We start from the raw sequence: 6,000 nt of genomic DNA, 5'->3' as shown, positions 1-6,000 counted from the left end.
TCACTATACTGGTGCAAACTCTTTCCTCTTACCTTGATTACTATACTAACCTATAAAAAAATATAACCACGAGGGTGAGATAAAAATTTCAATAATAAAATAATTTTCTACTATTGACTATCACATACAAATATATGAAAGTATAGCATAATATGTAAGAAAACATAGCATATACATATATTTCATTTCAAATCATAACAATATATGTCAATTCACCTTTTTTACCACTATATTCACCACTTTTCTAACATATAGCATGATCACTACTGACCGAACCTTAAAATCACCTGACTTGAAACTATAGGCTCATCTTAGACTAATACACACTCTTATTGGCCTTGAGGTCACCTTAAGTGGTAGGATTACCTAGCTATAAGTGTTCTATCACACTTTTAGACTATGGTTTCCTCCAATACATACAATGGGGTGTCATTGACTCTAACTTCGCATCACATCGATACTAAAAAGTCTAAATCTCTAACACCATACCTCGAAAGGCATTAAGGAGATATAATTCTCTAATACTGCACTCTGTCAAGCATAAGGAGAATAATTCTATATGGTCTTTCTTTACTTCTCCACACGGGTGAACTCCCATCTCTGTGATCATACTTTTCAAACTAATTATAGGTTCTCAATCACCACCATACTCATATATACATATATAAAATATAAAATCTCATGTTTCCACCTATTTATTTGATCAGAAACCAATTTCATGTAATATTCACATAATGCCATAAAAAATGCTTAGTTTAAAACAATTTCATTCACTAGATGGCATACTTACACATAGTTACAATAAATAGTTAAATAGAGGAAGTTATTCAGTTACCTCAACTCTCTGTCATAAGAAATTTACTCGTGATACTTTCTCAATTGCCACTCATCTCTACATGCCTCTTTTCTCACTCTACTCATGAAATATGCCAATCTACATATAATTAGCACAATTAGTTAATTGGCTTAATTGACCAAAAGCACATAATTACTACTAATAGCTATACTTATCTATTCAATCCTTTCCATTTAGCCAATCTAAGCTCATTACCACTTAATTACCACTTCACATCACTTCTTACAATCCCATCTCACCTCTATTCCATTTTCACCCTAGTTTTCTCTAAGGTTAGGCCAAATTGAGCTTATGGGTTCAATGTTCTATCGTTCAACTCTAAACTAGTTATAGCTCTAATTTAACTTTAGAAAACCTTTTTATTACTATTGGGTAAGAAACAAACTCCTTAAATTTCACCAATGCAATTTCTCTATAACTCATGCGAAGAAAAATTGTGGTAGAAATAAAGGTAAGGGTCGTATAATGCTTACTTGATAAGTTACTGATCGAAAGCGCCTTCCAATACTTAAAAAATAGTTTCCTTAGCTAAACCTCACTTCCCTTCTTCTCCCTTTCATGTTTTATCTTCCTTTCCCTTCTAAGCCCTTATGAAATTTCATGACCTATTAAGTTACTTTTGGTCAATGCACTACAATACATGCATCTTATGTCATGGTGTATGGCTTAGTGAGGAGAATCCTCATTGTGTGCACATGTTTCAACCCGAAACATGATCCTGTCACTTGTATATGTTCATTCAACATCTAAAAGACTCAAATTATCAATTAATCATACAAGCCTCTGATCATTTACTAATTACCACTTTATCCCTAGTTAATATCTAATCATAGGATTGAAAAATTTAAGATGTTACATATAGGCTTAATTTAGCCTAAATGATTAAGCTATTGAAGATGAAAATTATTAATTGAATGAGTTAAATAGATGTTTTAGTCATTTGATGGCCTAAGAATGTGTAATTAGGTTGAATGGGGTAACTGAATCTAAGAAGTACCATTATAATTGTTATAGGTATTAAGTGTTGCTATTTGGTTAAATTGTGTTTTTGCCTTAAGTGTGAGAATTGACCAAGGAGGCCTCATTATGTAGATTGAGCATTTAAGAAGTTGCTCATGGGAATCCATGCCCTTAGTTAGTTAAATATAAGAACGGTAACCCTTAGTGATAAGGGTAAAAGGCAATTAGAGTAACCTTTTTATTTGTTAGTTTGTAAAATGATTTACAAGTATTTTATATTAATTGTATGCATTGTATTTTATGAATTGATAGAGTAACAGTATTGCAAAAGAACAATGCATGCGTATGTGTGAGTGATGCTTGCAATATATGTGAAGAGGTATGTGCATTTGCATTCACGAGTATACCTTTGAATATGTTAAGGGATCATGGCCTTACTTTGTGTAAGACTAGGAAGTCTTGAAGGCCATGAGAGTAGAGCTTGCTTCGCTAAGAAAGACCTAGGAATATATCCACGAGTGTACTATAGACCAGGGTATGGGGTGGTGGCCTTATACTGTGTAAGGTTAGGAAGTCTTAAAAGTCCAAGCATTGAGTGTGCTCTACTAATGGGGACTTAAGAGGCCACCTATATTATGATACTTGGTCTGACACAGTAATTTAGGTGGGCCCTATTTCATGTAAAGGCTGAAAGTCTTGGTCCAAGCATTAAGCTTGCTCTACTAGGGGGAACCGAGAGTGCATAAGCATAGTGGATAATTGAGAAAGATATCATGTATATGCCTATTTATATCGTTTTATTAAAAATGATGCTACTTTATCTCTTGTTATTGATTTTACTTACTAATTGGTATTTATGGTTTATCCAAGTTACTAGGACATATGTCTCACTCCTATACCTTTTGTGCATAGGTGAAAAGAGCTCTAGGATGCTAGGAAAGGAAGCAAGGAGAGATTAGCTCCATTTGGCTGTGGTATAACTACCTTAATATTAATGAATGTATATTTGTGTTTAAAAAGTTTTGTTGCCAACTAGAATGCATATATGTATGTTTATGTGTATATGTGGTTATGTTGTTTGAGAACTTACTTGTGTATTTTGTAATGTATCTTGTCAAGTATATTATAGTGGTAAATATATAGGCAAGCCTAGATGCTATTCAAGCAAGTTTGTAAATGTGTTTGTAGTGATTTGTAGTATTATGTATAGATTGATTAGATAAATGATGTTGCTTCTCACCAAGTGTATCATAGTGGTGAATACATGGGTAGGCCTTGATGCTATTCAAGTAAGTTTATGTTGTGTTGCATAACTTATTTCACTAGTAATGAAAGTGAAATTGTTATGTGAAAATGTGTATTTATGTGAAATTTGACTAAATGGTGAGGCTTAGTCCCATTTGTATGTAAGTTAAGTGAATTGTGATTTCAGACCATATGATAAGGCTTAGCCCCATATGTGGAAGTCGGATGGTTGAAAGTGGAATAAGTACATTTGTGTTTGTATGGTTGTGTGCATTGCCTCATGTAAGACCACAAGTGAGTAATATGGGATTGAGAGGTGTTGCACCTGAAAATACAACGTGGACGATGCGAGAGAGTGGAGGTTCTAGCCTTAAAAAAAGATCGAATTAAAGGGAGTTGCTACCAAAATTTTGAGAAAAATCTTGAGAAATCGTTTAAAGGAGAATAAGGATGGTCTACAAAATCAGAAAATATGTTCAGGAGTTAATTGAGTGTGGAAAAGGTGTTAGGCACCCCACAATACCCATTCATGAGAACGATTACCTAAAGTTCATTGTGCTAAATTAATATGGCTTTAAAATTCTTTTAATTATCCCTTTCTTATTCACATATTTTAAAAAATGATAATAATTAAGTGAGAAATATTTATTTATTTATAAGGGAGGACTTGACTCAAAATTAGACTTTGAGACCTACGTATCCTGCAATAGGGATTAAAGTCCACATAGTTCGGGATAAAGACTAGTGTTAATGGTTTTTTTTATTTATAATTTTCATAAAAAAGACAAAGTTAAATGAAAATAACTTACCAATTGCAAACAAAACAATTTTATAAGATGTGAATTGTTGCATTTTAATTTGCAAAAATAATTTAGTTTTACTTTCTTATTCCCATTTTATATTTTGAAAATATTTTTGTTGTTATACTTTCTCTTATTTTGAAGATTCACTTTGTCAACATAGAAAAGTAGTTTAAAAGAGAAAGTTTCTAATGTGCTTACAGAGACTTATTGTTACTCGTGGACATTTAAATGATCTTAATGCCTTTTAAAATTCTATATTTTCCTTACAATATGAAATCTTAGATTATTTACACAATATTTTATTTTAATAATTTTTATATATTGAAAATTTATTCAATGTGCCAACGATGACAAAAAATATGATAAAAATTATAATCGTTATATCAGCATAGTCTTATTAACTCACACGATAAAAGGATTATCCTAAATGTTTGTGAAGATTTTTTTTAATCTCATGTGACAAGAGGATCTAACCATCTAAGTATGATTATAATTTAAATACCTTAATTTAATTAATTAATAATTAAAGAAAAAAAAGCATTTATTATATTATTATTTACAATATCTATTTATTTACTTATTATACAAATTAATAACCACGACATCTGCGAGGACTTATTATCCTTCACAATGAGGTGATTAAACTGAATATCTATGAAGATTCTTTAAATCTCTCATAATACCATTCAAATATTTTAATTGATTATATTTGGGAAATAATAAGAATAAAATTGTTCATTTAACCACACATTTAAAATCTCCATATGAAAATGATGACATTTAAAATCAAAATTATCTTCAACAATTACTCAATTAATCTCAAATGAAAATTAAACGCCAACTAGTGTATGTCTTTAAGAAACAAAGAAATAAAAATTGAACTTAGGTTGATTAATACTCCTTTATGCTAAAAGACAAACTTAAATCTAACTTATCACTTAGCTCAACAATAATTTTTCAAATGTTTGAATCAAAAACATCATGGGAAAGTATTATAACTAAATCAACCTCGCATGTGAAAGCAAATAAACACATGTTAGAGCATATTTAAGATATGCAACATAACTTAGAGGAAGAAAACACAATGATACAAAGCTACTTCCTCTTTAAATATCTTCCTAAATATTCCTTATCCATACTTAAACTTTCAAAACTTCTAAATCTCCTTATTTCAAATACAAGGAATTACCATCAAGGATCAGTTTTATAACAAAAACTTACACATATATCTATTGCAAGAATTATAATAGGGACGAGACAAAATAAAGACGAGTAAAGCATACTAATAGCAGAGCAGAGGAGGGATAAAGAACTAGCAAATCAAACCTCTTACAATGATGGAAACAACTCTTGCATACCAAAAGAAGATGTGTAGAAGGAATGAAGGAGAAGGGAGAGCCAATAATGGAAGGCAGAGTTTGAATGTTCAGCTGTCACAGTTGGCACCCAACTCCCACTTTTGAACCAAAGTGCCAATCTTTATACTACATGCAAGATGCAGCCTCGTTCTTTATTTTTGTGTAGAGAAACTTCTCCAGCCCCCTTCTTTTCTCTCTCGTCACCCTCCTCTTTCTCTTTGCATGAATGCTCTGTTTTATTGCTGAAGCTCCCTCTTCCTCTTATCGTGCACGTCTCCTTCTTTTTTTCTCTGAGTTTTTTGTCTGCATGTACGTATGTGAGTCTGCTTTCTCTATCTTTCCCTGCACTTTTGTGTGGCCTACTCTTCTGTGTATGCACCTACTCTTTTCTCTCTCTCTCTCTCTCTCTCTCTTTTTCTTCTGCATTTTCGTTTGTGTCCTTTGCTCTCTGTGTTTCTCTTCTGCTCATGCGTCTCTACTGTGTGGCCAAACGGCTTGCTCTTTGCATCTGCATGTGCGTCTTCTCTTTTTGTTTCTCTTCTTTTTACCTTCTTCATTTTTGGCCAAAAAGTGTGGTGCTCTTTCTCTAGATTTACGTGAGCTCTTTCCCTCCTCTCTTTTTTTTTTTCTGTGTTTTCAGCTGATCTCTGGTCGAAAGTATGCTGCATGTCTATTCTATCTCTACTTCTCTATTTTTTTCTGTTCATGCATCCGGCCGAAAGGTATGGTGCTTTGCATCTTCGTATTTTTCGTGTGCGCCTCTGCTTGCTTTCTTCGT

Source organism: Prosopis cineraria, unplaced genomic scaffold (genome assembly GCF_029017545.1).
Source record: "Prosopis cineraria cultivar Desert tree isolate PC_DT_omini unplaced genomic scaffold, ASM2901754v1 PC1, whole genome shotgun sequence".
Taxonomy (NCBI): Eukaryota; Viridiplantae; Streptophyta; class Magnoliopsida; order Fabales; family Fabaceae; genus Prosopis; species Prosopis cineraria.
Note: the sequence above shows the minus strand (reverse complement) of the source record.